This window comes from Ips typographus, linkage group LG15, assembly GCF_016097725.1.
Source record: "Ips typographus isolate SLU linkage group LG15, UJ_Ityp_2.0, whole genome shotgun sequence".
NCBI classification, from domain to species: Eukaryota; Metazoa; Arthropoda; class Insecta; order Coleoptera; family Curculionidae; genus Ips; species Ips typographus.
Genome location: NC_138436.1, coordinates 9313528 through 9340903, shown reverse-complemented (window position 1 = coordinate 9340903; position 27376 = coordinate 9313528). Strand labels below are relative to the sequence as shown.

The 27376-nt window shown below is 37.6% G+C and overlaps 4 long non-coding RNA genes across 4 annotated transcripts; 3 read left to right on the top strand and 1 right to left on the bottom strand.

The window, feature by feature from the left end:
* Positions 1 to 752: 752 nt before the first annotated feature.
* LOC145738333 (uncharacterized) lies at positions 753 to 1527 on the bottom strand. Its single transcript, XR_014180717.1, has 3 exons — positions 1240 to 1527; positions 1001 to 1161; positions 753 to 918 (listed from the first exon to the last, which is right to left on the bottom strand). It is a non-coding gene; the product is annotated as an uncharacterized LOC145738333 (long non-coding RNA).
* Positions 1528 to 7643: 6116 nt separating this feature from the next.
* LOC145738279 (uncharacterized) lies at positions 7644 to 8886 on the top strand. The gene is made up of 4 exons (XR_014180680.1): positions 7644 to 7808; positions 7870 to 7966; positions 8033 to 8119; positions 8185 to 8886. It is a non-coding gene; the product is annotated as an uncharacterized LOC145738279 (long non-coding RNA).
* A 15393-nt stretch (positions 8887 to 24279) lies between these two features.
* Positions 24280 to 25135, top strand: LOC145738335 (uncharacterized). The gene is made up of 2 exons (XR_014180719.1): positions 24280 to 24888; positions 24948 to 25135. It is a non-coding gene; the product is annotated as an uncharacterized LOC145738335 (long non-coding RNA).
* A 1536-nt stretch (positions 25136 to 26671) lies between these two features.
* LOC145738355 (uncharacterized) lies at positions 26672 to 27194 on the top strand. The gene is made up of 2 exons (XR_014180732.1): positions 26672 to 26867; positions 26951 to 27194. It is a non-coding gene; the product is annotated as an uncharacterized LOC145738355 (long non-coding RNA).
* The last annotated feature ends 182 nt before the right edge of the window (positions 27195 to 27376 follow it).

Sequence of the window (27376 nt, the reverse complement as noted above, 5' to 3'; positions counted from 1 at the left end):
GGGAGGGCGAGTCTAGTTCAGCCCCGTAAAGGGTGACACGCAAGGTGCTCTTTAAGTTGCGAGAGAACCCTTCTCTTTTTAGAGACATGAATAAATACTTTTTTTTCAAAATCGGTCCGTTTAGGTATTACTGCAACAAACAATACACTAGGTTCACATCTGCTCGTGGAAGATGTGGCAACATAGGGCACAGTCTCAACTGACAGTCGGCGGCTAAACATTTTGAGGTTAGGAATTTTAAAAAATTTAAAAACAGCAAAAACTACAAACAGAAGAAATAAAAAGTTAATTTAGGGTTGTTGTTTAAGTTTATTAATTAGTGTTGCAACACTTGGTGGTAAACAAACCAATCAAACTTTGGCTTGGGAACAACCACATTCAATTTTAATTATCTGGAAAGAGCACTGGAGCACTGGAGGTGCATTCAAAGGAGTCCTCATTAACAGCCCAATCCATAAAATTTGCAAGAAACGAAAGGCAGGCAATGTGTGTCCAATCCTGGAGACTATTAGGAAGTTCTTGCAGTTTGGTGATGATGTAGCAGTGTTTTAACTTACAACAGAATTGTTGCTGTTTTAACAACTTGCTTTTGTGATTTAATTTGCTTATTTAGGTATTTTCTTTTGTAAATTTACTCAGCAGCATTAAATACATATCAATTTTGTTTTGTTGTGTGATTTATTATACCAAAGAGCAGGTAGGTAAATTATCAAATTTTATGAAGAAAACTAGACTTTTGATAAAAAATAAACTCTTCTTAAAAATTTTATTTGTATATTTCATAATGAATACAATTAAAATACCTAGTAATTTAACCTACTACCTATCTGATGTAAAATACTGTATTTAACAGTAGCACCATCTGTTTCTAGCCTTATAGGTAGTCAGAGAAGTATAGGTAGGCAAGGGGGGCTAATTCTGTAAAATAATGGCATTTGATCAAATTTACATATTAAGTAACATAGTTAGGTACCTATGTCCTATATCTTTCTAATGTTACCTGAAATATTTCAACACTCTGCATATGGATTTTGACAACGCACCATTATAACCATTGCTTCAAACACCTTTCGTTGTTCAGTCACCAGGAGTCTTTTACAGCAGCCGTTGATAATGGGACCCTTTCAAAGCATGATAAGCAAACTCCAGAAAGGTACCTACCTGAAACATAAGCTATTTAGTATTAGCAGCTCATTAAAAGGTAGGGGCCTTCCTTTTTGATAATATTAGGTAAATCACCTTGTCAGCATCCATGTTTCTTTGATTGAGAAACAACCACTGGCTTGAATAAACTTGGTTCTTGGGACTAAGTAAATAGGTACCTATATGCATGGGCTTGTTTCATTGTGATTGTGTGTTTTTTATTAGAAAAGGCATTCTTTTCTGTTTTCCTTCAGAATGTTTCACTGGGCCCCTTGATAGTTGCAAAGTGTAGGTGGGTGGCATTTTCAAAACTCTCTTCCCGAAACATACACACACACACACATTATCTAGGTACCTATCTAGTATCGCAGTAGTTACATCGAAATATTGTAAAATTTACATCAAAAATAAAACATTTCGCTTTGTTTACTACCTATTAATTTGCCAACAATGGCGGCCGATGACGTCAAAATTCTATCGCGCTCGGAACGCACGTAATAGACAAGAAAGGCAAATGATGACGTAACCGCGACGGGAAAAAAATGGACCATATCATAGAAAACAAAAAATATCCCCACATGAGTTGATTGATAACACCGTTTTACCGATCTCGAACTAAGTGACAGCTACTGTCATTTTGACAGCTGGAATGGATTCCTCGTCCCCAAATTAGTCGAAAATGAGTACCATCAACCCTAGTGAAATCGGACTGGTTTTGACGTTATTAGCTGTCAAAGTGACAGAATAACAATAATGCATCTCAAGTGCGTTTTTTATCAAAACAAATCGAGTGAAGGGTGGTTTTTGGCTAATTTTGGGGCGCCCAATCCATTGGTGAAATCACTTTTTTGATATCTCCACAAATCGCCAGTGTCTCGAATTGAGTGACAGCTACTGGCATTTTGACAGCTGGAATGGATTCCCCGTCCCCAAATTAGTGAAATCGGACTGGTTTTGACGTTATTAGCTGTCAAAGTGACAGATTAACAATAATGCATCTCAAGCGCATTTTTTATCAAAACAAAACGAGTGAAGGGTGGTTTTTGGCTAATTTTGGGGCGCCCAATCATGGGGGTGAAATCACTTTTTTGATATCTCCACAAATCGCCAGTGTCTCGAATTGAGTGACAGTTAGTGTCATTTTGACAGCTGGAATGGATTCGCCGTCCCCAAATTAGTCGAAAATGAGTACCATCAACCCTAGTGAAATCGGACTGGTTTTGACGTTATTAGCTGTCAAAGTGACAGAATAACAATAATGCATCTCAAGTGCGTTTTTTATCAAAACAAATCGAGTGAAGGGTGGTTTTTGGCTAATTTTGGGGCGCCCAATCATGGGGGTGAAATCACTTTTTTGATATCTCCACAAATCGCCAGTGTCTCGAATTGAGTGACAGTTACTGTCATTTTGACAGCTGGAATGGATTCGCCGTCCCCAAATTAGTCGAAAATGAGTACCATCAAGCCTAGTGAAATCGGACTGGTTTTGACGTTATTAGCTGTCAAAGTGACCGGAACAAAACGTGTGTGAACTCGCGCCAGGATACAAAATTAAAAATAAGCGAGCGTCTTGGAAAACGGAGGTGCGAACGACAATTTGCGACGTTGCCAAGTCTCATCATATCACCCATGTTTTGAAGCAGTCTATGTTATGTTTTGAAATGTGATTAATAAAAATAAGTAGTTTTCACCAATATCATCGAATAATCTAATATAGAAGTGTGCAGCTATAAAAGGAATATGTTGATTTAAAATGGTAGGAGCGGGTATGGCAACGCCGCGCTAATTAGTAATTTCTTGTTTACGTTTTGTTGTAACGAAAATAATTCCCATATCTCTATTATTTTGGTTGCCGGTAGAAGAGGCCGACCGCCAAGAAAACCAAGAGAAGAGAGAAGACTTAGGTTAGGTTGAATAATTTTAGAATAGTTCAGAGACTAGATGACTTGCACAAACTATCCCCCTTTAGACAAAACTCTGACATAGGCCAAGGTCGGATAGTATTTTTAGTAATCCGAACGGTCACCAGGGGCGCTGAATACCCCTTGCTAATTGATAAGTCTTTTGTTAGATGGCGCCAGAGTCGTAGTAACGTCCCGGTAAATTTCGTGTTGGTTTCTTGTAGTTCACAAACTATCTCCCTTGACGTTTGTGGTGACGTTTGTGTTCGAATTTAGCGTTTTTTGTGTGCTTTTACCCTTTTTCTTGTGTCTCCGTTTGATATCTGCCGTTATTATGGCATTTTTTGGTGATGTTAAAGAGGCAAAGAGAAAATGTTGTGTCCCAGGCTGCAAAATAAAAAATGGTAGCTTTTTCCGGTTGCCCAATCCCCAACAACAACCCCAGTTTTTCGAAACCTGGCTGGATCTGGTTCAAAACCCTCTTTTTAAAAACTTGCAACCAAAGGAAATTGTTGCAACATATAGGATTTGTGCAACCCATTTCAGGGAGGAAGATTTGCAACCTAGAGGTCGTAGAGGAATTGTTTGGAATGCAATTCCCCAATTCTATCTTCCTGCAAGTAAGTACCTATAGTCTTATCAGAATGTATATACTTACCCTGATTCTTACCACACAGCTCGTTCTGAGCAGTGAAGGTATTAACTAAATGGAAAAACGGCAAGACTCATAATTCTGAAATTTAGTAATAATAAATTCTTCTAAAAAATAATGTATACTTATTTTTTTCTCTTTTTTAGGGTGTTCAGAAAATCAAGAAGAAAGCCCTTCAAAGAAAATTAGACTTGATATGGAAGGTAATAATATTAGGTACAATATATATTTTTAATTACTAGATATTTTTTTTATATTTAGGATTTGCAAATAGTTCAAAGAACACCATGCCCTTGCCATTTTATTTAGGCTCCAATTTGGACCAAATTGAGATTGGAAGGATTAGTGAAGAAGGCTTGGAAAAAGGTAAGTTCTACTTAAAGATAAATTTTTTTTTTCCGATTTGCAATGATAGATCTTATTTTGATATTCAGATATTGGACTACCACCTGAAGTACAATTAGATACTGAGTGGCCATCAACTCCTACCTCAAGTCATCCAAGATCAGTAAAAAGAAGTATTTTAAAAGAAGTTGGTGTGACCAGACAAAAATGTTTAACACCAAGATCAAGAACTTTATACAGAAGAGTGATTACATCTTGCTCAAAAATTGCCAAACAGTCAGCAAGTATATCAGATTATAAAATAAGGTTACATCAAGCGACAAAATTTGCAAAATCAAATAATTTTGAAAATTTAATGCACCAAGTTAACCCACTAACATATCATTTTATTCTGTGTCAAGTCCGGAATCAAAAACAACAACCTAAAGCTAGGAGATATTCCATTGAAGAAAAATTGCTTGCTTTAACAGTACTGAAAGCAAGTGGAAAGGGATACAGGTTATTATCTAAAATATTTTGTTTACCTTCCAAAAAAACATTAACCCTTTTATTAAATAAAATACCATTTGAAAGTGGCATTAATGAAGTCATATTTGAGTCGCTTGAACAAAATGTTAGGAAAATGAAAGAAATAGACAGAATGGCAATCCTTGTATTTGATGAAATGTCAATTGATAGTGTGGTTCAGTACAGTCCCAAAAAAGATGTTATAGTAGGACTACATGATGAGGGAACCAACTATCGAAAACCTCAATTAGCCGATCACGTCAATGTATTTCTCTTAAAAGGTGTTTTTAGGCAGTGGAAACAGCCTATAGTTTTTACTTTTAGTAATGGGCCATGTAAAAATGTCGCAATAAAAAGATTGCTGTTTGAAATAATAAAAAAGTGTCATAGCATTGGTCTTAACATAATCGCCACTGTTTGTGATCAGGGTAGTTCAAATCAAACGGCAATTAAAAACTTACTTCAGGAAACCAAGGCAAAATGTTTGAAAGAAAATATCGAAAACGACTATTTTGGTTTTCTAGTCGATAATCATGAAATCATACCTTTGTATGATACTCCTCATTTGTTCAAAGGTTTAAGGAATAATTTGCTCTCAAAAGATTTACATTTGACTTTAAATAATAAAAAGTGCACTACAAAATGGAAACACATAGAGCAATTTTATTTATTGGATATTGAGGATGAAGATAGAATCTGTCACAAACTTACTGATCAGCATGTCATTAGAGGCAAAATTAATAAAATGAAAGTTCGTTGTTGCACTCAGGTGTTTAGCCATCAAGTGGGAGCCCTGATGAAAAAAATTATAAGTTGGAGTAAGTACATTGTTGTATTATATGGCTAATAAATATTTTAATATATTGTTTTATATTTAGATGCTCAAGTTAATCTTGATCGGGAAGCAATGGATACCGCCAATCTTATACTGTTCCTCGATAAACTATTTGATAGCCTCAACTCTAGCAGAAGGACAGGACCTCCAGGAAAACCATTAAAAGCGGCAGTAACTTTCAACTCCATTCATATTGGATTCTGGTATGACGCAATTAAAGTACTGTCAACAATGAAATACTTTTGCCACAAAAAAAACAAGTTTGTTACAGTCCCGTCACTTAAAAATTTGATATTTACAATCAAAGGATTTATATACTTATCACAAAATATTTTAAAGAAATATCCTAACAAATATGTAACTGTAAGGACATTTCAACAAGATTCGCTAGAGAATTTTTTTGGATGTATTCGAGCTGGATGTAGCGTAAGGGAAAATATGCCTAGTGCGTCTCATTTTGTATGTTCCTTTAAAGCACTTATAACCAATAATTTTTTATCAACACATTCACCTGGGGCAAATTGTGAAAAAGATGTAAGTGAGGGCGTATTAGAGAACCTTCACAATTTTGTGACGAGTAAAGTAATGGATGGCATAAATACTTTAAATGAGGAAATAGTTGAACCTGAAATACCTTCAATTCTTATCAAACAAAAAAGATCTTTTATTTCAAAATGTACATCAACATATATTGCAGGATTCATAGCAAAGAAAGTACTAAAAAAAATTAAATGTAACCAGTGTAAAAACAACATTTTAAAAAGCCATTCAGAGGCCAATATGGACTTCATTAAAGCAAGGCAATACAAAAACTCTCATTTAACCAAGCCTGGATCATATTTTTACTTTTTAGTTTCACAATCCGTTTCTAGATTATTTTATTTAATACCAAGAATATGCCATTATCATAATGTGGCGATGCTTTTACAGACATTTATTTCTAAGCAGTTAAACTTTGATCTAATAAATTGCCCAGAACATAATGATACCGGAAAAGTATTATTAAATATTATAACAAGATGTTGCATCAATTTCTGGTGCAAAAGAGTGAATTTGGTAGTTAAAGGTAAAGATGTAAAGTTTTTAAAATACTTACAAAAAAAACCTAACCCTGCCTTCATAGATCCAGTAAAATTACTTGCCTATAAAAAATATGAAAGCAAATTAAAAAGAGCAAAAGCTGCAAATAAGTGTAAGTTATTTTAAGATTAAAAGCGTTAAAGTTAGTTTCAAAACTAAACGCTTTGACAATTGATTTCCACAAGTAAATAAATTTTTTCATTTTCCTCGTTGTTGAAAGCAAGATAAATTATCGAGGTTTTAACTATATTGTTTCAATTTTTCTAACGTGGGTACAGACGATATATAAACTGTCTATAAAACTGTCATACCTACTTATGATATATGCCCAGTTCAAATTTGTGTTTTTTAATTTGTTAATGATCAGTATCAAATAAATAGTGATTTTCTGAATCAACAGCTGTTAACACTGAGTATGAGCCACGAGTAGGACTGACCATATTACTGTTATTGAGAACCATCCCATAGTATTTCCTCAAACAAGAAAAACAATAAAATGTGGATTTATAGTCTCAACGAAACAATTGAAACACTTGCTTACTATTTTGTTGTATTATACAGGGGGTTCAAGAGCACCCTGGACATAGGAGATAAACATGGGAAAACGGTTTTGATTTTTTGCGCCTGCACAATTCATTTAATGGAAAAATGATTCAGATAAAAGTTGTAGAGCACATTTTCGCCTACCAACCTGTAATTTTTTTATTGCAGTTTAATTTAATCACTGTGACAATTTATTACCATAAGTAAATCTTGTATATTAAATAAGTAATAATTGTAAGTAAATTAAATTTTGTTTTTGTATGCTATAGTAAGAGTAACAAAATTTAATATACAATAAAAAAGAAAGGCCTGTTTTTGTTCTTTAAAAGGCCTGTTCGTAAAGACACTTTTAATCGTTGCCAATTTATTATTAATCAATAGTGTTGAAATTATGATAAACAATATTAAAATTTGTCTACTATGAAAATTGAACTATATACGTACTACATCATAATTATATGGTTACGGTTGAAAATGTCTTTATGAATGGGCTTATAATTAGAATTTAAAAAAATATATAGAAAAAAAAAACTTCCTGACATTTGGTGAATGCCAAAAATTGAGTATTAGTAATGCGCTCTGTTACGAGATGGCGCTTCTTTTACTTCCAAACGTTAACATTGCAGTTTCCTGACTTGTGATAATTTTATGGCTACAATAAATGTTACTTTATGTTCAGCCCTTAGTTTTTGAGCTTTTCTAAGTGAGTAACCCTCTACGAACGATTCCGCACGCCTAATAGGTACCTATACTATTTTTCAATAAAACTGTAAACTTTAATGGCCTGTTTTTCATATGTTAGGTATGTTATTACTTAGGTGATAAAATTAGATAGTTTTGTCTAATATTATTTAAATTTTTAGGAGTGAAGTTATAGGTAGTAGTCAACTTTAATTTGACTAGAGTTTCAACATCAGAGCCACAAATGTTGAACCACCCTATAAACTAGGATTCATTTAGGTAGGTACTACTGCTGCTAAAAATGTCTATTTCCTATAAGGTGGAATTAACTTTAAACATTTTTAGCAAGCTTGAGAAACATTTGTCAGAGTCTGTTCTGAACACTGCTTCAGAAACAGGATCTATAAAAAGTGTTGTGGGCCCAACCAAAAGGTAAATAATAAAATTAGCTTAGTATTTGGGTGATATCATAATGTAAAAATAGTATATTTTATTAGGTAAATAAATAGGAAAAGAGTAAGATACGTATTGGAGTAGAAGTGATCTTGGTTCAACAGCAAGTTTGCAGAAACCGGTCAATGGATCGTTGGGATAAAAGTTGAAGTACTTTGTCCAGAAAAGCTGGTAGGTAGCTTCTGACTCCTATTGATGTATGTTGTCCTTGTACCATAGTCGCAATCCTTTTCAACCCCCCCATTCAGGGCTTCAGTGTCAGTAAATTACCACCATTTTCAGCAAGAATAGTGGCCAGTATAATCACATTGCATTGGGCATTTTGTTAACTGTATTAAATATGTCCTATTGGTTTGTTGTTCCGAAAACTAATAAACGACCTGGGGAGATCTGGTGTTGGTCCGTATACGTTTAATCCAGGTAGGTTCTATAATAACAAATTTTCTCCACTCTAGTTGGAATATTAACAATTATTATTATGTCATCTCTAATATCAACCCTTTTTGTTTTAGCATACTCCATCAGCCACACCAATAACCAGCACAGCCTGTAATTTTTATGATTCAATGTATTATAAGTAAGTGCATGCATTTTTAGGTGACAATACAAACAATCCTGGCTATTTAGTATAAATAATATAATAGTGGAAAAAATGCTATATTATCCATGGTTTAGACAGCATTTATTGACCTTATCTTCTCTCTTACAATAAAAGCTTCTGTCTGTCAAAACATTGGTTAATAATATACTATTTTTGTACTTATTTCACCTAATTTAAGGTCCTTTGGCATAAATATGCCCTTTGCTGTGCACTGGAGCAAATTAAACATTTGCCAAAAATGCGCTTTTTGTAAAAATAGCATATTTCTTGATACACGTCGCTCTGACCCTAAATTACTCCTTTATTTGACAAGTCTTTGACTTTGTTTGACAAATGTCATAGAAAACAAAAGATAGAGCAGACTTCAAGCTTTCCAAAAATATCCCCCCTAGAGTTGATTGGTCATACCGCTTGGCCGCTGAAGGGCGTCAAAATTCATTCACCATAAAATCACATATTTTTTGACACGTCGCTTTGACCCTAAATTACTCCCTTATTTGACAAGTTATGTCAAAATGTCATAGAAAACAAAATATAGAGCAGATTTCAAGCTTCCCAAAAATATCGCCCCATGGTTCGATTGATTGCACCGTTTGGCCGCTAGAGGGCTTCAAAGTTCCTTCACCATAAAATAACATATTTTGTGACACTCGTCGCTTTGACCCTGAATTACTACCTTATTTGACAAGTTATGTCAAAATGTCATAGAAAACAAAATATAGAGCAGATTTCAAGCTTCCCAAAAATATCCCCCCATGGTTCGATTGATTGCACCGTTTGGCCGCTAGAGGGCTTCAAAGTTCCTTCACCATAAAATAACATATTTTGTGACACTCGTCGCTTTGACCCTGAATTACTCCCTTATTTGACAAGTTACGTCAAAATGTCATAGAAAACAAAAGATAGAGCAGATTTCAAGCTTTCCAAAAATATCCCCCCATGATTCGATTGATTGCACCGTTTGGCCGCTAGAGGGCGTCAAAGTTCCTTCACCATAAAATCACATATTTTTTGACACACGTCGCTTTGACCCTGAATTACTCCCTTATTTGACAAGTTATGTCAAAATGTCATAGAAAACAAAATATAGAGCAGATTTCAAGCTTCCCAAAAATATCGCCCCATGGTTCGATTGATTGCACCGTTTGGCCGCTAGAGGGCTTCAAAGTTCCTTCACCATAAAATAACATATTTTGTGACACTCGTCGCTTTGACCCTGAATTACTACCTTATTTGACAAGTTATGTCAAAATGTCATAGAAAACAAAATATAGAGCAGATTTCAAGCTTTCCAAAAATATCCCCCCATGATTCGATTGATTGCACCGTTTGGCCGCTAGAGGGCGTCAAAGTTCCTTCACCATAAAATCACATATTTTTTGACACACGTCGCTTTGACCCTGAATTACTCCCTTATTTGACAAGTTATGTCAAAATGTCATAGAAAACAAAATATAGAGCAGATTTCAAGCTTTCCAAAAATATTCCCCCATGATTCGATTGATTGCACCGTTTGCCCGCTAGAGGGCGTCAAAGTTCCTTCACCATAAAATCACATATTTTGTGACACTCGTCGCTTTGACCCTGAATTACTCTCTTATTTGACAAGTTACGTCAAAATGTCATAGAAAATAAAAGATAGAGCAGATTTCAAGCTTTCCAAAAATATCCCCCCATGATTCGATTGATTGCACCGTTTGGCCGCTAGAGGGCGTCAAAGTTCCTTCACCATAAAATCACATATTTTTTGACACACGTCGTTTTGACCCTGAATTACTCCCTTATTTGACAAGTTACGTCAAAATGTCATAGAAAACAAAATATAGAGCAGATTTCAAGCTTCCCAAAAATATTCCCCCATGATTCGATTGATTGCACCGTTTGGCCGCTAGAGGGCTTCAAAGTTCCTTCACCATAAAATCACATATTTTGTGACACTCGTCGCTTTGACCCTGAATTACTCCCTTATTTGACAAGTTACGTCAAAATGTCATAGAAAACAAAAGATAGAGCAGATTTCAAGCTTCCCAAAAATATCCCCCCATGATTCGATTGATTGCACCGTTTGGCCGCTAGAGGGCTTCAAAGTTCCTTCACCATAAAATAACATATTTTGTGACACTCGTCGCTTTGACCCTGAATTACTCCCTTATTTGACAAGTTACGTCAAAATGTCATAGAAAACAAAAGATAGAGCAGATTTCAAGCTTCCCAAAAATATCCCCGCATGATTCGATTGATTGCACCGTTTGGCCGCTAGAGGGCGTCAAATTTCCTTCACCATAAAATCACATATTTTTTGACACACGTCGCTTTGACCCAGAATTACTCCCTTATTTGACAAGTTACGTCAAAATGTCATAGAAAACAAAAGATAGAGCAGATTTCAAGCTTTCCAAAAATATCCCCCCATGATTCGATTGATTGCACCGTTTGGCCGCTAGAGGGCGTCAAAGTTCCTTCACCATAAAATCACATATTTTTTGACACACGTCGCTTTGACCCTGAATTACTCCCTTATTTGACCAGTTACGTCAAAATGTCATAGAAAACAAAAGATAGAGCAGATTTCAAGCTTCCCAAAAATATCCCCCCATGATTCGATTGATTGCACCGTTTGGCCGCTAGAGGGCGTTAAATTTCCTTCACCATAAAATCACATATTTTTTGACACACGTCGCTTTGACCCTGAATTACTCCCTTATTTGACCAGTTACGTCAAAATGTCATAGAAAACAAAAGATAGAGCAGATTTCAAGCTTCCCAAAAATATCCCCCCATGATTCGATTGATTGCACCGTTTGGCCGCTAGAGGGCTTCAAAGTTCCTTCACCATAAAATAACATATTTTGTGACACTCGTCGCTTTGACCCTGAATTACTCCCTTATTTGACAAGTTACCTCAAAATGTCATAGAAAACAAAAGATAGAGCAGATTTCAAGCTTCCCAAAAATATCCCCCCATGATTCGATTGATTGCACCGTTTGGCCGCTAGAGGGCTTCAAAGTTCCTTCACCATAAAATAACATATTTTGTGACACTCGTCGCTTTGACCCTGAATTACTCCCTTATTTGACAAGTTACGTCAAAATGTCATAGAAAACAAAAGATAGAGCAGATTTCAAGCTTTCCAAAAATATCCCCCGATGATTCGATTGATTGCACCGTTTGGCCGCTAGAGGGCGTCAAAGTTCCTTCACCATAAAATCACATATTTTTTGACACACGTCGCTTTGACCCTGAATTACTACCTTATTTGACAAGTTATGTCAAAATGTCATAGAAAACAAAATATAGAGCAGATTTCAAGCTTTCCAAAAATATCCCCCCATGATTCGATTGATTGCACCGTTTGGCCGCTAGAGGGCTTCAAAGTTCCTTCACCATAAAATAACATATTTTGTGACACTCGTCGCTTTGACCCTGAATTACTCCCTTATTTGACAAGTTACGTCAAAATGTCATAGAAAACAAAAGATAGAGCAGATTTCAAGCTTTCCAAAAATATCCCCCCATGATTCGATTGATTGCACCGTTTGGCCGCTAGAGGGCGTCAAAGTTCCTTCACCATAAAATCACATATTTTTTGACACACGTCGCTTTGACCCTGAATTACTACCTTATTTGACAAGTTATGTCAAAATGTCATAGAAAACAAAATATAGAGCAGATTTCAAGCTTTCCAAAAATATTCCCCCATGATTCGATTGATTGCACCGTTTGCCCGCTAGAGGGCGTCAAAGTTCCTTCACCATAAAATCACATATTTTGTGACACTCGTCGCTTTGACCCTGAATTACTCCCTTATTTGACAAGTTATGTCAAAATGTCATAGAAAACAAAATATAGAGCAGATTTCAAGCTTCCCAAAAATATCGCCCCATGGTTCGATTGATTGCACCGTTTGGCCGCTAGAGGGCTTCAAAGTTCCTTCACCATAAAATAACATATTTTGTGACACTCGTCGCTTTGACCCTGAATTACTACCTTATTTGACAAGTTATGTCAAAATGTCATAGAAAACAAAATATAGAGCAGATTTCAAGCTTTCCAAAAATATCCCCCCATGATTCGATTGATTGCACCGTTTGGCCGCTAGAGGGCGTCAAAGTTCCTTCACCATAAAATCACATATTTTTTGACACACGTCGCTTTGACCCTGAATTACTCCCTTATTTGACAAGTTATGTCAAAATGTCATAGAAAACAAAATATAGAGCAGATTTCAAGCTTTCCAAAAATATTCCCCCATGATTCGATTGATTGCACCGTTTGCCCGCTAGAGGGCGTCAAAGTTCCTTCACCATAAAATCACATATTTTGTGACACTCGTCGCTTTGACCCTGAATTACTCCCTTATTTGACAAGTTACGTCAAAATGTCATAGAAAATAAAAGATAGAGCAGATTTCAAGCTTTCCAAAAATATCCCCCCATGATTCGATTGATTGCACCGTTTGGCCGCTAGAGGGCGTCAAAGTTCCTTCACCATAAAATCACATATTTTGTGACACTCGTCGCTTTGACCCTGAATTACTCCCTTATTTGACAAGTTACGTCAAAATGTCATAGAAAACAAAAGATAGAGCAGATTTCAAGCTTCCCAAAAATATCCCCCCATGATTCGATTGATTGCACCGTTTGGCCGCTAGAGGGCTTCAAAGTTCCTTCACCATAAAATAACATATTTTGTGACACTCGTCGCTTTGACCCTGAATTACTCCCTTATTTGACAAGTTACGTCAAAATGTCATAGAAAACAAAAGATAGAGCAGATTTCAAGCTTCCCAAAAATATCCCCGCATGATTCGATTGATTGCACCGTTTGGCCGCTAGAGGGCGTCAAATTTCCTTCACCATAAAATCACATATTTTTTGACACACGTCGCTTTGACCCTGAATTACTCCCTTATTTGACCAGTTACGTCAAAATGTCATAGAAAACAAAAGATAGAGCAGATTTCAAGCTTCCCAAAAATATCCCCGCATGATTCGATTGATTGCACCGTTTGGCCGCTAGAGGGCGTCAAATTTCCTTCACCATAAAATCACATATTTTTTGACACACGTCGCTTTGACCCTGAATTACTCCCTTATTTGACCAGTTACGTCAAAATGTCATAGAAAACAAAAGATAGAGCAGATTTCAAGCTTCCCAAAAATATCCCCCCATGATTCGATTGATTGCACCGTTTGGCCGCTAGAGGGCTTCAAATTTCCTTCACCATAAAATCACATATTTTTTGACACTCGTCGCTTTGACCCTGAATTACTCCCTTATTTGACAAGTTACGTCAAAATGTCATAGAAAACAAAAGATAGAGCAGATTTCAAGCTTCCCAAAAATATCCCCGCATGATTCGATTGATTGCACCGTTTGGCCGCTAGAGGGCTTCAAAGTTCCTTCACCATAAAATAACATATTTTGTGACACTCGTCGCTTTGACCCTGAATTACTCCCTTATTTGACAAGTTACGTCAAAATGTCATAGAAAACAAAAGATAGAGCAGATTTCAAGCTTCCCAAAAATATCCCCGCATGATTCGATTGATTGCACCGTTTGGCCGCTAGAGGGCGTCAAATTTCCTTCACCATAAAATCACATATTTTTTGACACACGTCGCTTTGACCCTGAATTACTCCCTTATTTGACCAGTTACGTCAAAATGTCATAGAAAACAAAAGATAGAGCAGATTTCAAGCTTCCCAAAAATATCCCCGCATGATTCGATTGATTGCACCGTTTGGCCGCTAGAGGGCGTCAAATTTCCTTCACCATAAAATCACATATTTTTTGACACACGTCGCTTTGACCCTGAATTACTCCCTTATTTGACCAGTTACGTCAAAATGTCATAGAAAACAAAAGATAGAGCAGATTTCAAGCTTCCCAAAAATATCCCCCCATGATTCGATTGATTGCACCGTTTGGCCGCTAGAGGGCTTCAAAGTTCCTTCACCATAAAATAACATATTTTGTGACACTCGTCGCTTTGACCCTGAATTACTCCCTTATTTGACAAGTTACCTCAAAATGTCATAGAAAACAAAAGATAGAGCAGATTTCAAGCTTCCCAAAAATATCCCCCCATGATTCGATTGATTGCACCGTTTGGCCGCTAGAGGGCTTCAAAGTTCCTTCACCATAAAATAACATATTTTGTGACACTCGTCGCTTTGACCCTGAATTACTCCCTTATTTGACAAGTTACGTCAAAATGTCATAGAAAACAAAAGATAGAGCAGATTTCAAGCTTTCCAAAAATATCCCCCCATGATTCGATTGATTGCACCGTTTGGCCGCTAGAGGGCGTCAAAGTTCCTTCACCATAAAATCACATATTTTGTGACACTCGTCGCTTTGACCCTGAATTACTCCCTTATTTGACAAGTTATGTCAAAATGTCATAGAAAACAAAATATAGAGCAGATTTCAAGCTTCCCAAAAATATCCCCCCATGATTCGATTGATTGCACCGTTTGGCCGCTAGAGGGCGTCAAAGTTCCTTCACCATAAAATCACATATTTTGTGACACTCGTCGCTTTGACCCTGAATTACTCCCTTATTTGACAAGTTATGTCAAAATGTCATAGAAAACAAAATATAGAGCAGATTTCAAGCTTCCCAAAAATATCCCCCCATGGTTCGATTGATTGCACCGTTTGGCCGCTAGAGGGCTTCAAAGTTCCTTCACCATAAAATAACATATTTTGTGACACTCGTCGCTTTGACCCTGAATTACTCCCTTATTTGACAAGTTACGTCAAAATGTCATAGAAAACAAAAGATAGAGCAGATTTCAAGCTTTCCAAAAATATCCCCCCATGATTCGATTGATTGCACCGTTTGGCCGCTAGAGGGCGTCAAAGTTCCTTCACCATAAAATCACATATTTTTTGACACACGTCGCTTTGACCCTGAATTACTCTCTTATTTGACAAGTTACGTCAAAATGTCATAGAAAACAAAAGATAGAGCAGATTTCAATCTTTCCAAAAATATCTCCCTATGACTCGATTGATTGCACCGTTTGGCCGCTAGAGGGCGTCAAAGTTCCTTCACCATAAAATCACATATTTTTTGACACACGTCGTTTTGACCCTGAATTACTCCCTTATTTGACAAGTTACGTCAAAATGTCATAGAAAACAAAATATAGAGCAGATTTCAAGCTTCCCAAAAATATTCCCCCATGATTCGATTGATTGCACCGTTTGGCCGCTAGAGGGCTTCAAAGTTCCTTCACCATAAAATCACATATTTTGTGACACTCGTCGCTTTGACCCTGAATTACTCCCTTATTTGACAAGTTACGTCAAAATGTCATAGAAAACAAAAGATAGAGCAGATTTCAAGCTTCCCAAAAATATCCCCCCATGATTCGATTGATTGCACCGTTTGGCCGCTAGAGGGCTTCAAAGTTCCTTCACCATAAAATAACATATTTTGTGACACTCGTCGCTTTGACCCTGAATTACTCCCTTATTTGACAAGTTACGTCAAAATGTCATAGAAAACAAAAGATAGAGCAGATTTCAAGCTTCCCAAAAATATCCCCGCATGATTCGATTGATTGCACCGTTTGGCCGCTAGAGGGCGTCAAATTTCCTTCACCATAAAATCACATATTTTTTGACACACGTCGCTTTGACCCAGAATTACTCCCTTATTTGACAAGTTACGTCAAAATGTCATAGAAAACAAAAGATAGAGCAGATTTCAAGCTTTCCAAAAATATCCCCCCATGATTCGATTGATTGCACCGTTTGGCCGCTAGAGGGCGTCAAAGTTCCTTCACCATAAAATCACATATTTTTTGACACACGTCGCTTTGACCCTGAATTACTCCCTTATTTGACAAGTTACGTCAAAATGTCATAGAAAACAAAAGATAGAGCAGATTTCAAGCTTCCCAAAAATATCCCCGCATGATTCGATTGATTGCACCGTTTGGCCGCTAGAGGGCGTCAAATTTCCTTCACCATAAAATCACATATTTTTTGACACACGTCGCTTTGACCCAGAATTACTCCCTTATTTGACAAGTTACGTCAAAATGTCATAGAAAACAAAAGATAGAGCAGATTTCAAGCTTTCCAAAAATATCCCCCCATGATTCGATTGATTGCACCGTTTGGCCGCTAGAGGGCGTCAAAGTTCCTTCACCATAAAATCACATATTTTGTGACACTCGTCGCTTTGACCCTGAATTACTCCCTTATTTGACAAGTTACGTCAAAATGTCATAGAAAACAAAAGATAGAGCAGATTTCAAGCTTCCCAAAAATATCCCCGCATGATTCGATTGATTGCACCGTTTGGCCGCTAGAGGGCGTCAAATTTCCTTCACCATAAAATCACATATTTTTTGACACACGTCGCTTTGACCCAGAATTACTCCCTTATTTGACAAGTTACGTCAAAATGTCATAGAAAACAAAAGATAGAGCAGATTTCAAGCTTCCCAAAAATATCCCCCCATGATTCGATTGATTGCACCGTTTGGCCGCTAGAGGGCTTCAAAGTTCCTTCACCATAAAATAACATATTTTGTGACACTCGTCGCTTTGACCCTGAATTACTCCCTTATTTGACAAGTTACGTCAAAATGTCATAGAAAACAAAAGATAGAGCAGATTTCAAGCTTCCCAAAAATATCCCCCCATGATTCGATTGATTGCACCGTTTGGCCGCTAGAGGGCGTCAAATTTCCTTCACCATAAAATAACATATTTTGTGACACTCGTCGCTTTGACCCTGAATTACTCCCTTATTTGACAAGTTACGTCAAAATGTCATAGAAAACAAAAGATAGAGCAGATTTCAAGCTTCCCAAAAATATCCCCCCATGATTCGATTGATTGCACCGTTTGGCCGCTAGAGGGCTTCAAAGTTCCTTCACCATAAAATAACATATTTTGTGACACTCGTCGCTTTGACCCTGAATTACTCCCTTATTTGACAAGTTACGTCAAAATGTCATAGAAAACAAAAGATAGAGCAGATTTCAAGCTTTCCAAAAATGTCGCCTTATGAGTTGATTGGTCATACCGTTTGGCCGCTAGAGGGCGTCAAAGTTGCTTCACCATAAAATCGCATTTTTTTAGACACTCGCTGCTTTCACCCTAATTTACTCCCTTACTTGACAAGATACGTCAAAATGTCATAGAAAACAAAAGATAGGGCAGATTACAAACTTTCCAAAAATATCCCCTCAAGAGTTGATTGGTCATACCGTTCGGCCGCTAGAGGGCATCAAAGTTCCTTCACCATAAAATCACTAATTTTTAGACACCCGCTGCTTTTACCCTAATTTACTCCCTTACTTGACAAGATACGTCCAAATATCATAGAAAACAAAAGATAGTGCAGATTACAAGCTTCCCGAAAATATCCCCACACGAGTTGATTGGTCATACCGTTTGGCCGCTAGAGGGCGTCAAAGTTGCTTCACCATAAAATCACTAATTTTTAGACACCCGCTGCTTTTACCCTAATTTACTCCCTTACTTGACAAGATACGTCAAAATGTCATAGAAAACAAAAGATAGAGCAGATTATAAGCTTTCCAAAAATGTCCCCTCACGAGTCGATTGGTCATACCGTTTGGCCGCTAGAGGGCGTCAAAGTTGCTTCACCATAAAATCGCATTTTTTTAGACACTCGCTGCTTTCACCCTAAATTACTCCCTTACTTGACAAGATACGTCAAAACGTCATAGAAAACAAAAGATAGAGCAGATTACAAGCTTTCCAAAAATATCCCCTCATGAGTTGATTGGTCATACCGTTTGGCCGCTAGAGGGCGTCAAAGTTCCTTCACCATAAAATCACTAATTTTTAGACACCCGCTGCTTTTACCCTAATTTACTCCCTTACTTGACAAGATACGTCAAAATGTCATAGAAAACAAAAGATAGGGCAGATTACAAGCTATCCAAAAATGTCCCCACATGAGTTGATTGGTTAAACCGTTTGGCCGCTAGAGGGCGTCAAAGTTTCTTCACCATAAAATAACATATTTTGTGACACTCGTTGCTTTGACCCTAAATTACTCCCTTACTTGACAAGATACGTCAAAACGTCATAGAAAACAAAAGATAGTGCAGATTACAAGCTTTCCAAAAATGTCCCCTCACGAGTCGATTGGTCATACCGTTTGGCCGCTAGAGGGCGTCAAAGTTGCTTCACCATAAAATCACTAATTTTTAGACACCCGCTGCTTTTACCCTAATTTACTCCCTTACTTGACAAGATACGTCAAAATGTCATAGAAAACAAAAGATAGAGCAGATTATAAGCTTTCCAAAAATGTCCCCTCACGAGTCGATTGGTCATACCGTTTGGCCGCTAGAGGGCGTCAAAGTTGCTTCACCATAAAATCGCATTTTTTTAGACACTCGCTGCTTTTACTTTAATTTACTCCCTTACTTGACAAGATACGTCAAAATGTCATAGAAAACAAAAGATAGGGCAGATTACAAGCTATCCAAAAATGTCCCCACATGAGTTGATTGGTTAAACCGTTTGGCCGCTAGAGAGCGTCAAAGTTGCTTCACCATAAAATCACTAATTTTTTGACACTCGTCGCTTTAACCCTAAATTACTCCCTTATTTAACAAGATACGTCAAAACGTCATAGAAAACAAAAGATAGAGCAGATTACAAGCTTTCCAAAAATATCCCCACATGAGTCGATTGGTCATACCGTTTGGCCGCTAGAGGGCGTCAAAGTTCCTTCACCATAAAATCACTAATTTTTAGACACTGGTCGCTTTGACTCTAATTTACTCCCTTATTTGACAAGACACGTCAAAATGTCATAGAAAACAAAAGATAGTGCAGATTACAAGCTTCCCGAAAATATCCCACACGAGTTGATTGGTCATACCGTTTGGCCGCTAGAGAGCGTCAAAGTTGCTTCACAATAAAATCACTAATTTTTTGACACTCGTCGCTTTAACCCTAAATTACTCCCTTATTTAACAAGATACGTCAAAATGTCATAGAAAATAAAAGATAGAGCAGATTTCAAGCTTTCCAAAAATGTCCCCTTACGAGTTGATTGGTCATACCGTTTGGCCGCTAGAGGGCGTCAAAGTTCCTTCACCATAAAATCACTAATTTTTAGACACCCGCTGCTTTGACCTTAATTTACTCCCTTACTTGACAAGATACGTCAAAATGTCATAGAAAACAAAAGATAGAGCAGATTACATGCTTTCCAAAAATATCCCCACATGAGTTGATTGGTCATACCGTTTGGACGCTAGAGGGCGTCAAAGTTGCTTCACCATAAAATCGCACATTTTTAGACACCTGCTGTTTTCACCCTAATTTACTCCCTTATTTGACAAGTTACGTCAAAATGTCATAGAAAATAAAAGATAGAGCAGATTTCAAGCTTTCCAAAAATGTCCCCTTACGAGTTGATTGGTCATACCGTTTGGCCGCTAGAGGGCGTCAAAGTTCCTTCACCATAAAATCACTAATTTTTAGACACCCGCTGCTTTGACCTTAATTTACTCCCTTACTTGACAAGATACGTCAAAATGTCATAGAAAACAAAAGATAGAGCAGATTACAAGCTTTCCAAAAATATCCCCTCATGAGTTGATTGGTCATACCGTTTGGACGCTAGAGGGCGTCAAAGTTGCTTCACCATAAAATCGCACATTTTTAGACACCTGCTGTTTTCACCCTAATTTACTCCCTTATTTGACAAGTTACGTCAAAATGTCATAGAAAACAAAAGATAGAGCAGATTACATGCTTTCCAAAAATATCCCCACATGAGTTGATTGGTCATACCGTTTGGCCGCTAGAGGGCGTCAAAGTTCCTTCACCATAAAATCACTAATTTTTAGACACCCGCTGCTTTGACCTTAATTTACTCCCTTACTTGACAAGATACGTCCAAATATCATAGAAAACAAAAGATAGTGCAGATTACAAGCTTCCCGAAAATATCCCCACACGAGTTGATTGGTCATACCGTTTGGCCGCTAGAGGGCGTCAAAGTTGCTTCACCATAAAATCACTAATTTTTAGACACCCGCTGCTTTTACCCTAATTTACTCCCTTACTTGACAAGATACGTCAAAATGTCATAGAAAACAAAAGATAGAGCAGATTATAAGCTTTCCAAAAATGTCCCCTCACGAGTCGATTGGTCATACCGTTTGGCCGCTAGAGGGCGTCAAAGTTGCTTCACCATAAAATCGCATTTTTTTAGACACTCGCTGCTTTCACCCTAAATTACTCCCTTACTTGACAAGATACGTCAAAACGTCATAGAAAACAAAAGATAGAGCAGATTACAAGCTTTCCAAAAATATCCCCTCATGAGTTGATTGGTCATACCGTTTGGCCGCTAGAGGGCGTCAAAGTTCCTTCACCATAAAATCACTAATTTTTAGACACCCGCTGCTTTTACCCTAATTTACTCCCTTACTTGACAAGATACGTCAAAATGTCATAGAAAACAAAAGATAGGGCAGATTACAAGCTATCCAAAAATGTCCCCACATGAGTTGATTGGTTAAACCGTTTGGCCGCTAGAGGGCGTCAAAGTTTCTTCACCATAAAATAACATATTTTGTGACACTCGTTGCTTTGACCCTAAATTACTCCCTTACTTGACAAGATACGTCAAAACGTCATAGAAAACAAAAGATAGTGCAGATTACAAGCTTTCCAAAAATGTCCCCTCACGAGTCGATTGGTCATACCGTTTGGCCGCTAGAGGGCGTCAAAGTTGCTTCACCATAAAATCACTAATTTTTAGACACCCGCTGCTTTTACCCTAATTTACTCCCTTACTTGACAAGATACGTCAAAATGTCATAGAAAACAAAAGATAGAGCAGATTATAAGCTTTCCAAAAATGTCCCCTCACGAGTCGATTGGTCATACCGTTTGGCCGCTAGAGGGCGTCAAAGTTGCTTCACCATAAAATCGCATTTTTTTAGACACTCGCTGCTTTTACTTTAATTTACTCCCTTACTTGACAAGATACGTCAAAATGTCATAGAAAACAAAAGATAGGGCAGATTACAAGCTATCCAAAAATGTCCCCACATGAGTTGATTGGTTAAACCGTTTGGCCGCTAGAGAGCGTCAAAGTTGCTTCACCATAAAATCACTAATTTTTTGACACTCGTCGCTTTAACCCTAAATTACTCCCTTATTTAACAAGATACGTCAAAACGTCATAGAAAACAAAAGATAGAGCAGATTACAAGCTTTCCAAAAATATCCCCACATGAGTCGATTGGTCATACCGTTTGGCCGCTAGAGGGCGTCAAAGTTCCTTCACCATAAAATCACTAATTTTTAGACACTGGTCGCTTTGACTCTAATTTACTCCCTTATTTGACAAGACACGTCAAAATGTCATAGAAAACAAAAGATAGTGCAGATTACAAGCTTCCCGAAAATATCCCACACGAGTTGATTGGTCATACCGTTTGGCCGCTAGAGAGCGTCAAAGTTGCTTCACAATAAAATCACTAATTTTTTGACACTCGTCGCTTTAACCCTAAATTACTCCCTTACTTGACAAGATACGTCAAAATGTCATAGAAAACAAAAGATAGAGCAGATTACATGCTTTCCAAAAATATCCCCACATGAGTTGATTGGTCATACCGTTTGGACGCTAGAGGGCGTCAAAGTTGCTTCACCATAAAATCGCACATTTTTAGACACCTGCTGTTTTCACCCTAATTTACTCCCTTATTTGACAAGTTACGTCAAAATGTCATAGAAAATAAAAGATAGAGCAGATTTCAAGCTTTCCAAAAATGTCCCCTTACGAGTTGATTGGTCATACCGTTTGGCCGCTAGAGGGCGTCAAAGTTCCTTCACCATAAAATCACTAATTTTTAGACACCCGCTGCTTTGACCTTAATTTACTCCCTTACTTGACAAGATACGTCAAAATGTCATAGAAAACAAAAGATAGAGCAGATTACAAGCTTTCCAAAAATATCCCCTCATGAGTTGATTGGTCATACCGTTTGGACGCTAGAGGGCGTCAAAGTTGCTTCACCATAAAATCGCACATTTTTAGACACCTGCTGTTTTCACCCTAATTTACTCCCTTATTTGACAAGTTACGTCAAAATGTCATAGAAAATAAAAGATAGAGCAGATTTCAAGCTTTCCAAAAATGTCCCCCCACGAGTCGATTGGTCATACCGTTTGGTCGCTAGAGGGCGTCAAAGTTGCTTCACCATAAAATCGCATTTTTTTAGACACCCGCTGCTTTGACCTTAATTTACTCCCTTACTTGACAAGATACGTCAAAATGTCATAGAAAACAAAAGATAGAGCAGATTACATGCTTTCCAAAAATATCCCCACATGAGTTGATTGGTCATACCGTTTGGCCGCTAGAGGGCGTCAAAGTTCCTTCACCATAAAATCACTAATTTTTAGACACTCGTCGCTTTGACTCTAATTTACTCCCTTATTTGACAAGTTACGTCAAAATATCATAGAAAACAAAAGATAGTGCAGATTACAAGCTTCCCGAAAATATCCCCACACGAGTTGATTGGTCATACCGTTTGGCCGCTAGAGGGCGTCAAAGTTCCTTCACCATAAAATCACATATTTTTGACACGCGTCGTTTTGACTCTAATTTACTCCCTTATTTGACAAGATACGTCAAAATGTCATAGAAAACAAAAGATAGTGCAGATTACAAGCTTCCCGAAAATATCCCACACGAGTTGATTGGTCATACCGTTTGGCCGCTAGAGAGCGTCAAATTTGCTTCACAATAAAATCACTAATTTTTTGACACTCGTCGCTTTAACCCTAAATTACTCCCTTATTTGACAAAATACGTCAAAATGTCATAGAAAATAAAAGATAGAGCAGATTTCAAGCTTTCCAAAAATGTCCCCTTACGAGTTGATTGGTCATACCGTTTGGCCGCTAGAGGGCGTCAAATTTCCTTCACCATAAAATCACTAATTTTTAGACACTCGTCGCTTTGACTCTAATTTACTCCCTTATTTGACAAGTTACGTCAAAATATCATAGAAAACAAAAGATAGTGCAGATTACAGGCTTTCCAAAAATATCCCCTCATGACTTGATTGATCGTACCGTTTGGCCGCTAGAGGGCGTCAAAGTTCCTTCACCATAAAATCACATATTTTTGACACGCGTCGCTTTGACTCTAATTTACTCCCTTATTTGACAAGATACGTCAAAATGTCATAGAAAACAAAAGATAGTGCAGATTACAAGCTTCCCGAAAATATCCCCACACGAGTTGATTGGTCATACCGTTTGGCCGCTAGAGAGCGTTAAAGTTGCTTCACCATAAAATCACTATATTTTTGACACTCGTCGCTTTGACTCTAAATTACTCCCTTATTTGACAAGTTACGTCAAAATGTCATAGAAAACAAAAGATAGTGCAGATTACAAGCTTTCCAAAAATGTCCCCTCACGAGTTGATTGGTCATACCGTTTGGCTTCTAGAAGCTTCTGGCTCTTAAAAATGATTTTTTTTTTAGGGGCCTCTGGCATTTTCAGAGGCTTCTGTCACTTAAATTTACTTTTTGGGAGCCGCTGGCGCTTTTAGACGTTTCTGGAACTGTCACGTGACATTTTGAAGGCTTCTGGTAATTTCTAATGACATTTTAGTGGTCACTGATATTTTTAGAGGCTTCTGGCACTGTCACGTGACCGTTCAGAGGCGTCTGACACTTAAATTTACTTTTTGGGAGCCTCTGGCGCTTTAAGACGTTTCTGGAACTGTCACGTAACATTTTAGCGGTTTCTGGCACTGTCACGTGACCGTTCAAATCCACCCTAACCCAACTAAAATGATGACGTATTTTTCGTCTTTGAACGTGACCGCCCCCGGGTACTAGAAATAGTGGAACCTCCCGGGTGACGTCATGTCATTTGTTTTTGATCCGCGTGACGTAACGAATTGGTGCGAGTTTGGTTGCCTATGTTACAGGTACCATCGAAATTGTCAATGACGTCAACATTTTGCCCTTTTCCTACGGTCTGATCGTCGAACAGGTGGAGCGTCTGTCAAACTATGCTGTCAGCCGTCAAATTGTGTTGTCAGCTGTCAAACTATGCTGTCGATTGTCAAACTGCTGTCAGTCAAGGTGCGTGACGTAACACGTGACCTCACAACAAACGACGCATTCATTTGTTTCGATTTTAGGACCCGTCCAAGTTGGCCGCCGCCGAAACCAAAAAAGAGAAGAAGAAAGAAGAGTCCGAGGAGGAGGAGGATGACGACATGGGTTTCTCTCTTTTCGACTAATGTACGCGCGCGTTTATATCTGTCTCTGTCTGTTGCATTTTCGACGCCGGACAGTCGTTTGTTTCAATAAAATGATTTGAACTTTGCTTTTGTTTACTTTATTTCCTCCTGCGTGCGTTATTAATTATGAAAATTAATCAAAATCAAGAAATTTGGCCCAAAAACTAAAAAATGAGCAAAATTATGAAAATTGATCAAAACCACGAAATTCATCATGATTCATTTCCATTCATTTTCATTTATTTTTTTTTAATTTTTCCATCCTGTGCATTGGAGCAAATTAAAAATTTGCCAAAAATGCCCTTTTTGTCGAAATAGCATATTTTTTGACACACGTCGCTTTAACCCTAAATTACTCCCTTATTTGACAAGATACGTCAAAATGTCATAGAAAACAAAAGATAGAGCAGATTTCAAGCTTTCCAAAAATATCCCCCCATGATTCGATTGATTGCACCGTTTGGCCGCTAGAGGGCGTCAAAGTTCCTTCAACATAAAATCACTAATTTTTAGACACCCACTGCTTTTACCCTAATTTACTCCCTTACTTGACAAGATACGTCAAAATGTCATAGAAAACAAAAGATAGAGCAGATTTCAAGCTTTCCAAAAATGTCCCCTTATGAGTTGATTGGTCATACCGTTTGGCCGCTAGAGGGCGGGAAAGTTCCTTCACCATAAAATCACATATTTTTAGACACCCACTGCTTTTACCCTAATTTACTCCCTTACTTGACAAGATACGTCAAAATGTCATAGAAAACAAAAGATAGAGCAGATTTCAAGCTTTCCAAAAATGTCCCCTTATGAGTTGATTGGTCATACCGTTTGGCCGCTAGAGGGCGTCAAAGTTCCTTCAACATAAAATCACTAATTTTTAGACACCCACTGCTTTTACCCTAATTTACTCCCTTACTTGACAAGATACGTCAAAATGTCATAGAAAACAAAAGATAGAGCAGATTTCAAGCTTTCCAAAAATGTCCCCTTATGAGTTGATTGGTCATACCGTTTGGCCGCTAGAGGGCGGGAAAGTTCCTTCACCATAAAATCACATATTTTTAGACACCCACTGCTTTTACCCTAATTTACTCCCTTACTTGACAAGATACGTCAAAATGTCATAGAAAACAAAAGATAGAGCAGATTTCAAGCTTTCCAAAAATGTCCCCTTATGAGTTGATTGGTCATACCGTTTGGCCGCTAGAGGGCGTCAAAGTTCCTTCAACATAAAATCACTAATTTTTAGACACCCACTGCTTTTACCCTAATTTACTCCCTTACTTGACAAGATACGTCAAAATATCATAGAAAACGAAAGATAGAGCAGATTTCAAGCTTTCCAAAAATGTTCCCTCACGAGTTGATTGGTCATACCGTTTGGCCGCTAGAGAGCGTCAATGTTGCTTCACCATAAAATCACTAATTTTTTGACACTTGTCGCTTTAACCCTAAATTACTCCCTTACTTGACAAGATACGTCAAAATGTCATAGAAAGCAAAAGATAGAGCAGATTACAAGCTTTCCTAAAATATCCCCACATGAGTTGATTGGTCATACCGTTTGGCCGCTAGAGGGCGTCAAAGTTCCTTCACCATAAAATCACTAATTTTTAGACACCCACTGCTTTGACCCCTTGACCCCTGGTTCCTGGAACTTGGCGCTGCACGATTACATTCAAACTTTGACCGTAACCAGGAAAAATGACGGCGAAAAGTACCGAAAACGTCCGAAGATTAACGCGAAATGTTCCATAAAAACTTGCAAAAAATTGGAACTTCACGTGGGCAATTTGGCCGGTGGCAGAACGATTATTGGTGAGTAATTAGCGATTACAACACAAAATTGGGGCAAAAAAATAACGAACTCGATGGACCTAATTTACTGATTTTCTTCGCAGAAAACACTCTGGACTGGATAATCAACAACGCTTGGCAACCTGGCTTTGTCGTATTGGCTCCGTTAATCAACGATCTAGTCGGCACCGCATTTACCCATATTTTCACTGAGGATTTCCAGAATTTTCCATTGGACCACATTTTCCACTAGTCGAAAATGACAGGTCACGTGACACTTTCATGTACATATTATAATTTGTTAGGTTAGAGGTAAAATATGGAATTAAAAGCGTGTAACTTTTATAAGGTTTCTTACTCATTCTTGTGGCAAATAAACATCTAAGACTATTTTTTTTTTTACTGTCAAATGACCCCAAAGCTAAAAAAATGGCAAACGCACACCGTTCAGTCAACGCGAAATACGGCAACGTTGCGCCCAACTGTCTACTGTCAAAAATGAGTGACAGAAGTGACAGTTCATGTCAGTG